The following is an 11,321-nucleotide window of genomic DNA, read 5'->3' as shown; positions in this document are numbered from 1 at the left end:
ATGTAATTGATGATTTGAAGCAAAAACGAGAAGAACTGGAGACAAATCGTTGAACTTAACAGGCAGTTAGAGGAACAAAGCAGAAAAGTGTACGAGGTCTTGGTACAGCAAGTCGAGTTAGAGAGGAGGTCGACGCTAATAGATAGGTTGGGGAACAAGGGGCAAAAAATTCAAAATGTATCAGAGAGGCAAGCACGAAGAAAGTTGACAGAAATAAGGTAAAAATATTTTTGTTTTTAGAAGTATGAGATGGTCTGTTAACCCGTGAAATAACAAGAATCCATTACAAACTCACTACCTTAACCTGGGTGGGTACTTTAGGAATTTCTGGGTGGGGATATGCTGCTGGGATCCTGGAACCCTGAGGTTATACGAGAGCTAGTTAGGCTGAATTTTGCTACCCTATACTTGAGTAAACTACCCAAATCCCCCCTATCCTAGAGTAGCTGTTTTCCAGAAACTATTGAGGCCACTAGCACAGTCTAGCCAAAACAAAACCTTATACCACAATATAATGGCAATTCCTGGTTTCCTAAATCTAGGTAAAGTCTTCAACAGTCAGTTTCATGAAAAATGATACCCTATTCTAGACCCAAACACTCTGATTTATGTACCCTATCCTAGAGCAACCTGCTTGAAAACCATACCCATCACAGCAGCACATCAAAGGTCATATGCAAGAACCCCCTAAGACTCTAACCTACAAGAGACATTCACCCATAGGATGTCCAGAAAGAAAGGCCCAGGTATAACTGGAAAAGTTTCACTGTAAAACATGGCATACAATCTTTTGAAAAAATAAATTCAGTAATTGACCAAAAAATTGACTTTTAAAAGAGTTGAAATAACTTATGAAATATTCAGCTTCTTAACCTAAACTGATTAACAATGTGGAAATATAGTTGTACCTTATTAATTTTGCTATCCTAACTAATTAACATTGCCCAGAACCAAAGGTGAAGCAGTACTCTGGTTTGCAGAGACCTATGGACTAATTCCTGGTAGTCTAAACTTGCACGATGTAGAAACTGGAGAGGCAATAAGCATTCATTTCAAGGGAGAAGGTAATAGTGTTCTGTATGAGTTAAAAATAAGTTTTGCACGAACAACAATTGAAGCAAGTCATTGTTTTGGTCATACAGCCTCCACAGATAGTATCGAAAGCAACAAAGATAAACCATCTCTATCAGGAGGCACTCCTCAGAATGAACAGGTTCCCCTACAGCAGAGGAAGTATGAATCACTGCCAGATGATGAAAAAACTAAGGTCAAAAACCTGGTTTATATACTGAACAGGTAATTTAATACCAATTAAGAGTTATACTTGACTCCAAATCATATCAGTTTTTTGTATTTTTTCTGTAACATCAATTTTCCCCAATGAAATAAACTATTCATATTTTGCCAGGTTTATATCTCACTTGAGGGTTATCATGAAATGTCCCAAGTGGTTGGTGGGAAGGATCTTTCCAGATCATACATAGTTGAAGGGTGCCAGGCATCCCTAGACAGTTTGTGGGACATTCAGAGGTCACCAGGGAAAGCACCAGGAGCAAAGTTGTCTTTCAAACAGCTATTGAAGCTGCAACTTCAGAGACATGTAAGACGTTAACAGTCATCCATAAAATGTTCCAGGCAATGAGATTGTTGGAAAAGGAGACCACAAAGGATTTCAATACTTTTCCTTCATAACCAAAAAATTCATTGCCTGCATAAAATCTAGGTTTTAGCTAACAGGGTGGCCATATAATTATGTGGTGCCTAGGGCACTTCACTGTTAGACAAAATATATCTTTAATCAGAACCATTCATCTCTGCCTGCATGGAGACAGTCACCAATAAATGTGTGTATTATGGCTTGTTTTGTAGTGCATAAATTTTTATAGGAGGTACTTTTTATGCAGTCAGTTCTGTCTTAGGACGTTATACAAATTTCAATACTTGATCTCTCTCTCTCTTTCTCTCTTTTTACATATAAATATGAATATATTGTATCTAGATTGAAGTTAATAACATTGAAGCTCTCGAGGATAAAGTCTTCAAGGTACTTTCAATATTACCATATCTTTTGATTTTATTTCCATTAAAAAATTCATTTCATATTTCCACTGTTAATCCAAGGACTATGTTACTAAAAGGCTAGTTTAATGTTCTTTCACCAGGTCAAGCTCAGTGGGGATGGAGCTGCTTTAACCCACAACAGTGGCCTTGTTGTTTTTTCATTCTCACTGTTGGATGATGGGCAGGCTGTCATGTCCAGTTCAGGTAATATATTTATGTGCACATTTGGCAACATCTCTAGTGAAGGGAATGCCATTTATTACTAAATAAACATTGTTTACCCTTAATTTGTCCAGGAAATCATACAATCTCAGTGGTTAAATGTAAGGAGGACTATGATACTTTAAAAACCAGTCTCCAAAATGTCATTAAAGAAGTTAACTCCCTCTCAAAAGAAAAAGTCCTAGAAGTAGATGGAAAGCAACTGAAAATGCAGCTCTATCTTGGTGGTGACTACAAGGTAAGCAAATCCAGACTTAATTATTTTCTAACCACCTTTTGAGAGGAGCACATACAGGTATGTGGTTTATGCTTTTTTAACCTGTACCCTCTTAAAAAGCTAGTAATTATAATTACAGTTTCACTTTTCATAATAAATTATCAATGCCTTCATCATTAATTCAAGCATAGAAAAAAAGGTAAAAAATTGTTTGAATAAAAATAATGTCATTAATATTGCAATACAAGTTTTTCAAGTTCAATATAAGGCATTCTCAGGAAAAATTAATTATTTACTGTTGCATATATCTTTTTTTTTCTTCCAGTTCCTTCTGCTCTGCATGGGTATGAAGGCTGCCACATGCAAAAATTCATGTATTTGGTGCACATGTAGTAATGAAGAAAGGTAATATCTGTGAGTCAAATACCATAACTTTATTGACACTTCCCTAGTGGGGCTTTCAGTGACAATACATAATTTACTTTAAAAGGTGATATACATAAATACCTACACAATAAATTCTCAATCACTGGATGTAGCCATACATGCAATTACCAAACAGGCCTCAACAATTGCAACTCTCATTAATATTTAATTTCTATTATTTTACAGGAATGACCTCACCAAGCCATTGACTTTTTTCTTGAAACTGAAACGCAATTTAAACCCTGGATGGTATAAGGGTCCCAGCTGCCGTGCACAGCCTCTTTTCGACATACCACTTGAAAGGGTCATGATTGATGAGCTCCACATGTTTCTACAGATTACAGATATTCTAGAGAAGGGAATTATCAATGATGTTATTAACTGGGATGAGGTAACTGAAATAAAGACTTGCCTTTAGTGTAAAGTCTATAGTGTAAAGTCTACAGTGTAAATTAAAGCAAATTCGAACAACAGCAATCTGTTTTAATTTCTTGTACATTTATCGTGAACATAAAGAATAGATTTTATTGGTACTTAGAAAGATGATTTCAAGAAATCAAGGAAAGAGCAGAGAGGAATACATCTGAAAACATTCCTTGAAGCTGTCAGAGAAGGTGGTAAATCCCTGTCAATTTGGACAGACAAACAAGGAAATTTAGACTGAACATCTCTTATGGGAAATGAAAAGAAGAAACTGTTAACAAGCCTCCCCTCTAGATTCTCTTCCTTTCTACCTCCTGAAGTCTGTGAAAAGGTGACCAAATTGTGGAAAGTAAGTACAAATATATTATTTTGAGTTGATTTCCTTCTAAATCTTGCAGACTTTTAACTTGTCACCTGCTTTTTCATTTAGTTATTTGTTTTTTTTTTTAATATTGCATGTCTATTATATATAGGATTTCAAAGAACTTTATGACGTGTTTGGAAGTTGGAGTCCATCTGAGAAAGATGTGCAGGATTTCCCAAGCAAGGTAATAATATGGCTGTCAATATATTCAGACAGTCTACTATGTCAGCTGCCACTATACACTCTGCCTGAAATATTTATTTCTATAACAGTACTATATGTTTATCCTATTCACTGTAGGTAAAGGAATGGGCTCTTCTGCTTTGCAGTTTGAAAGGGCCTGGATATGTCAAAGCAAACCCCATAAAACCTCACATACACATTATGTTATGCCACCTTCCTAGTTTACTGCAAGAAATGGGATCTGTCAAGTCATTTACTGGCCAGGGTATGCATATTATAGTATAGCTATATCTCTACTATATCATACAACATGCAAAATACCTGTATTTAAGGATTTCAAGTTTCATTAACGTGTACAATGTAAGTGCCACACTTTTAATCCACTGGTAATCAATATTTTTTAAATCTTTCCTCTTTTTTTTTTGTCATTTTGCAGGTGTGGAGAAGAAAAATGATGACATGCGAAAATACTTTCAAAGAAAATGTAATCGATGGGACAGTTGTCACCAGATTTTGCTCGTAGAAAAAAGGATCGAGGTTTTGGAGCATGAGGGATGTGCCCGTGAACATAGAAAATACCAAAAAAGGGACATCTCCTACTGGGAACAGGGAAAGAGTCTAGTGGCTAAGAATGCTGTTAAAAATTTTATTGCTGAAGCTTCACAAGCTCTTTCCACACAGCAATCACTGTTGCCCTCAGGTTGTCAAAATTCCTGTACATCTACTTCAATTGCAAACAATAGAACAGTGAATGTTACACCCTAAGTGACCTCAAGAAATTGCAAAAAAGAGAACTAGCTGCTATTTTTCAAATTAAATTAGGAAAACCTCCTTTAAAGAAAAAAAGGGTGGACATCATTTCAGATATAATGGCATGGCAAAATGGTAACTCTACCTGAAGCCCAGGTGGGTAAATACTCCCAGAAATATTGGGGGGGGGGGGTGCAGCCCACTCCCCAAAACCCTTACCCTATTTATGACCAAAATCTATGACTTTCACCACCCTATTTATGACCTTACCTAAAATTCGATACCCTATTTAAAGCAGTTGATCTAAACATTACTTATGAAGAACTATAGTTGATGGTCTTGTTGATAATATGAAAAAGTAGCTTTTTTTAAAAAAAAACATACTTAAACCAAGACCAAAGTATAAAAACCATACCCTATTTCTGACGAAAGTGGCCAAAATCAATACCCTATTTACAACCAAAACGACTGAAAAACCATACCCCTTGGGGCCGCACATACCTATACAGCCCATACAAGAGGAACCCCCTTGGAACTTGAAGGTTCTGTCTTTCAGTGTGTATCTAAAAGTATTCAAATGTAACAAAGTGAAATTCAATTAGTATTTTAACCAGTTCCAACCATTTAAAGTTTAAAGTTCATTGTACTAAGAAAGATGTAAAGTTTGTATACTGAGTAATAAATCACAGTGGAGTTGATCGACCGTATTTGAGCAAAATCCTTGAAGTAGTAACGTAACTACCGTCTTTTCAGTGCGTTTCCTTGACAAATGCAATGGTCAATTTCTCGGTCCATCCATTCTCCTTGCCCTCTGCACAGTACAACTTGCGTGAGCGTCCGAGAAACAAGCGGATGACAATTGGAAAGATAATTGTCCGCCGATCTCCTCTCTTCGTGGAATAAGCACTGTGCCAGCATTCAGGAAAATACCTTCGGTCGAAGTCAGCCTCTGAAAGCCATATCTTTGTGTTTAAATTTAAAACAGTTCTTTTCGCGATTTTTCTGAAAACATCATGTCTCATCTCGACCGTTTTCTTTGTCAACAGGGGTTCGGCAAGTCCACTCTCGATGGTATTTTTCAGTCTCTCGAGGTTCTCTGCAAACGTCTTCTGGGGGAGACGGATTTCTGAAATAGCTGGACAAAAGATGGGATGCATTTAACTGCGAGAAGCTAATCCGGTAGAAGAAAGTTTGTTACATGCGAAAATCTCCTCCGAATAAAAACCATGATTTAATTTCTTTGAATGCTTGCGCATGAAATAATAAACGGTTAAGCGCCGGGTGGTCTACCAGGAATCGGCAGAATTTCGATAAAACTTTGCTTTTTATTTAAAAAATACGAGGAGAGATATCTGAAAGGGAACGTGTTTAACACTTTAAGCGTCTAAAGCAGGACTTACCTTAAAAGACCGTGATCCAAAATGTGGGATTCTGACTCCCACGTGTTGTGTTCGGACCCCCAACCTCGCCACTTGACCAGATAAACAGGCTGCTCAGACTACAATAAAAATCCATTTATAGACGATTTTTGTTGGTATTTTGACGGTTTCTTTTCCAGCTTTATGAAAGTTTGTCACGGCAATTGTTACATATCCTTACCTTTGTGTTCTTTACCGCCAACAACCGCTCAGCCTTGAAGACACCCTTCAGCGTTTTCCTTTTGTTCTTTTTTGGCCCAACATCCAGAACATCCGCCATCGACAGTTTATTTAGGTCAGCATAAAAGTTTATGCTGCGTTTATCTCGTGCCATTTTTCAGGTGTCACTTGATATACTTGAGCTTACAACTCACTCGAAACTGGAATATTACGCAAACCACCTTGTCCTCTCGCGCGAAGACGGTTCACAGCCACTGGCGACAAGCAAACCAATCGGGTAAAAGGAATGCGAGACGTCACTTGACTACCCCACTCCCGCACGGGAAATTTTTGGCTGACCGCGCGGGAACAGGAATTCTACGCGACGTAGTGAATCATTGGTTGGCACTTGAGCCAACGTACTCCAAACCCTCACAGAATGTGATGCGATCCCGAACGGTAGGGATGAAATACCAACACCCTCTGTTGCAAGAGGCTTTGCTGACATGATCGAACGCAGATTCCGTGGACTCCAGCAGCAAGCAACTGTCAAACCCTTGCAGGATTTCTGCATTTACGTAGATGAAAACTGGATAACCAGTCAGACCTTCCCGACACAGGCCTGTAGCGTGTTCCGGGAAGCGGTAAGAACAAATAACGACCTAGAGGGTTGGCACAATGGCCTTAACCGGCGCGCTAAAGGACGACCACAGCTGCCCCTGTACATCCTGATCCAAGTACTTCACCGGGAAGCTGTATTGGTCAACATGCAGATACGTCTGGTTTCAGACAAAAAGCTGAAGAGACATCAGCGCTCAGCCTACCGAACAATACAGAGAAGACACTTCGACCTCTGGATTCAATATGAAGACGGCTAAAGGAACTCAAAAGAACTTCTGGAGGCCTTTGCTCATCTCGTGCAACCCATGTAAATTAAATTAAGTAAATTTTAATAAAGATAACCATTCACAAAAAGAACCTCCTTTAGGAGCCACAAACTCATCATATGTCACTGACCAACAGATGAACGTAACTTCTCCTTTACATTAACTAAGACTGGGTGCTAATCGTCCGGGGCTAATTGTCCAGGGGGCGAGTTGTCGGACATTCTTCTACAGCACAGAGTCTTGTAATTATAAGCGGAACACTTTCAATTATCAGAATTTTTCACACATATCAGAAAAATACATCAAGTTCTCTTAGTTAGATGTATCGTATAAAAGACAACCCGAAACTTTTACAGCGGTGTTTTGTTGTTTGTTGTTTGTTGTTAACCACGCGAACATAGCGTGTTAGCCTCATTCCCCTCAGGATCAGACGCTAAAAGAACTAATACAGCTGCTACACAGGGAAGCAAAATTGGTGGCTATACAAATACGATTAGTATCCAACCAGAAACTGACGAGAATCCAAAGAACAGCTTACAGGCAATTACAGAGTAAGGTGCTTGGACTTTGGGAGAAATATGGGAATGGCGAAAGAACAGCGGCCCAGTCATTGAAATCGATGTCGAGATTAAACGGACCTACAAGAGCAGAGTAATTGCATGATATACATTACTTTCACATGTTCACCTGATCTTGATAATATATGAAATTTTATCGTAATAGAGAAAGGTAGCAAATTCTCCGGCGCTCTACCAATTGAGCTAACCAGGAGGCGTTTTACTTACTCGTTCGCGTCTGAAGCTTTTATGGTCGCTAATTGGCGATGTTTATCATGCTTTTATTCGCGTTGAGATCCTTATAAACTTTGTTGGAAGAAAAAGAATGTTTTTTTAAAACTAAAGATCGTTTACATTTCTACAGGTATAACTTCTAATAAGTTGTACTGGATTGAGGACCAACTCGCCGACGTCTCTATTCGATTTTATACGTCGGCGAGTTGGCGTTGGCGAGTTGAACCGTCGGCGACTTGACCGTAATTCGACTTAGTCACACGCCATCGCCTCTCAAGTCTCCTTCGAATCCTCTTTTCACTTTTTATCTCTTCAGTATACCAAGGAGCAGCTAGGCGAATGGTGATAACACGCCTTCGGACTGGAGCATGTTTATCCACAATAGCGGCCAATACAGCATTGTAGAGAGCAACCAACTGATGAAGATCTTTTGGTGGATGCAATAAAAGTAAAGAATCGAATAGTTCATCACAAATCATCTCAGTGTCAATAGTCTTCAGAAAAATGGGACTGTTCTGTTTGTGTACAGCTTTTCACAAGTAGTAAGAATTATACAGTAAATAATACAGTATTGTTATTATACTGACGGGATTCCGTATAGGGCTCCAAAGCCACTAATACATAATTTGACATTTGTGGTTATGCTTTCTCGAAATCTCAATTAGTTTATTATATTAGTTAAATATAATTGTGAAGCTTAATCTTTCCTGACAAAAAATCTGTTCCTCACAAAAGGAATAGTAACATTACTATACAAATTTAATTGAGATTTTGCAAGGGCAAATTATACAGTATTGTTATACTGACGGGATTCCGTATAGGGCTCCAAAGCCACTAATACATAATTTGACATTTGTGGTTATGCTTTCTCGAAATCTCAATTAGTTTATTATATTAGTTAAAACCAATTTGACCTTACAGTTTAAAATCTGAAGAACTGCTACAGCTAATACTATATGATAAGCAAGATTTGAAACAATCTTTGTATCCCAGAGGAGGCCTGTAGATGGACGAGTATTCATCATGATGGAGGTAAGAGTGTTAGAGTAATTCACAGGTGTAAATACTGAAACAGCTTGTTAATAGCCTAGATAGAACAGTTCGTTAATTGCACCAAGCTTGGCAGTGACATCTGCAAGTGCTACAATAAAATCGACTCTTCTTGGTTAACAGCATCTGTCATGGAAACCAAGCAGTAATTTTAATGAAATTCTGATCACAATTGACTGAAAAAACATTTGTAGAATACCAAATTTAAATTTTATAGCATCTGAATTTCACTTGTTTGCTACACTGGAAACAATAATCTGAAATCCAACTCACATGAAGCTATTTGTTTGATAACAATAATGCAACACATGCTGTAACAATCCTAACATCTAAATCCCTTAACAAAACAAATTTCAACCAAAACAGGTACACCAAAACCTATGACAAAAACTGCATAGTACTTAGAATCTAATTCATGTATATTTATGGAATAAAATTCCAATATTCCATGCCATTGTCATTTATGTCAACAAAACAGTACATTTTTAGCTTTACAACCTCTTACAAGCCAAAAATTAATGTTCTGACACTCCATGCTCATTCCAAAAGCCATAATGGAAATTAACTGAGAGAACTTCTGAGGTTTTGTTGTCTCTAAATTTCAGTGGTTTTCTGTTGTCAACAATAACCTCACATCTCCCATTATTTTTGGTAGGTTTCTCTTTCAGTAGATCATCCTTAGCTATAAGTTCAGACTCAGTGTTTATTTTGTCAAAGATAAAACAGCTTCATTTATCCGTGTTACTTTCACATTAACCACAGCTGTAGACTCCCTATACTGATGCCCGTAACTGTTTCTTTGTACAACATGTTTTAAAAGGACATTAAAAACCTCTTGCGGAATGTCGAGGGAAAATTCACCATTTCAAGGGTTTATTAGGTTGGGTGTTGGTTGAAGTCTACTGACAATCTTCGTATGGATCTTCTTTAGAGCATTAATAACCATTCTTTGGGTCCCAACAAGTCGTTGAATTTCTTTGTTCTGCGATTGACCCACATATCTTTCCTGCAAGATTCCTATTGCCGTCAGTCTACTTCATGATAAAATCTGGAGATGGAGTGCCTCGTAGCTGAACTTTCAGTTTGAGATAGATAATCGTGCATATTTCTCCGCAAAAAAAAAAACTGTTAATAGGGAGCTTAAGCACCAGGACTTTTCTTCACAACGGAGGGTTTATGGCCGTGAGGGGACTAGATCAAGATTGGCGTTCTTGGCGCAAATTTTTTACTTTAAGCAGACTCTTTTTTTTTTTTCACGACGTGCACGAGCGTAGAAAGCACGCGAAAATAAAAATTGCCAGCCCGTGATGTAAACAAAGAAACAAAAATTGCTTTATGTTGTGCGTTCGCACTTGAAACAACAGAAATGTGTTCATTTAAAGAAGCTAGGGAAATGCTTTTATTAAGCCATGACATGAACGTCGTCAGTGACGAAGAACTACTGTTGCTCGAAGAAAGCACGTCAAGAAACCTCGAATTCAGCTATGGCTTGTACCAACGATTTGACTCAGATGAAATCTCCTAGCCAGAATGTAAAGCTTAAATGCACTTAAAAAAAAAACGATATTCCTGTTTTAGCAGAGGCTTTGAAACTGTCGGAAACATTCGTTTGTTCCCAGAGGACTGTTACTGACAAGCTGGAAGGTCTTTGCCTGCTGCTTAAGCAAACAGCATACCCTTGTCGTTACAGCGATCTCATCCCAAGATTTGGTCGACCAGTTCCTGAGCTCAGCATGATTACTAACTGTGTCATCGATCACCTTTATAACAATGGTCATCGTAAAACACAGTGGAATCGCCAGATCCTGAACCCCCCGCTTCTTCAGACGTATACTGATTCCATCGCTGAACAAGGTGCTCTGCTCGATAATTGCTTCGGGTTTATTGACGGAACTGTAAGGCCTGTATAACTACAAAAGTTGTCTTAAGCGGACAGAACAGAGTGCATTCTATAAAATCTCAGTCCATGACAGTTCCCTCTGGATTAATTGCAAATCTCTTTGGCCCAGAAGGTAAGCTTAGGTTTTTTTTCTCTCGAGAAAAATGCATTGCTTTTATGCAGGACAATGACTTTAAAAATTCCTTAATAGTATTTTGTAACCAAAGTAAAATTACTAGATTTATTTATTTGTAGATCCCTTACTGATTGATTATTTATTCATACATTTATCTATTACTTACTGAATTTATATTTATACATTATTATAATTATTTTATTTGTTAATCTGTTTTGCAATAGTAATACATTGTTAATTGTATTCACGGTAACAGAGGGAAGGGCACATGATGCTGGCATGCTGGGAAATTCTCACCTGCTTGATGATCTAGAGACCCAAGCCTACTCGCCTGCTGGTCAAGTCATGTGCTTAT

The 11,321-nt window shown here is 37.9% G+C and overlaps 1 pseudogene; it reads left to right on the top strand.

Annotated features, from left to right (window-relative positions):
* Window positions 1–10,257: 10,257 nt before the first annotated feature.
* LOC148728435 (uncharacterized) overlaps window positions 10,258–11,321 on the top strand; it is a 1,126-nt pseudogene continuing 62 nt past the window's right edge.

The sequence above is a fragment of the Stylophora pistillata genome, chromosome 6 (genome assembly GCF_964205215.1).
Source record: "Stylophora pistillata chromosome 6, jaStyPist1.2, whole genome shotgun sequence".
NCBI lineage: Eukaryota > Metazoa > Cnidaria > Anthozoa > Scleractinia > Pocilloporidae > Stylophora > Stylophora pistillata.
Note: the sequence above shows the minus strand (reverse complement) of the source record. Positions and strands in the feature narration are given on the sequence as shown.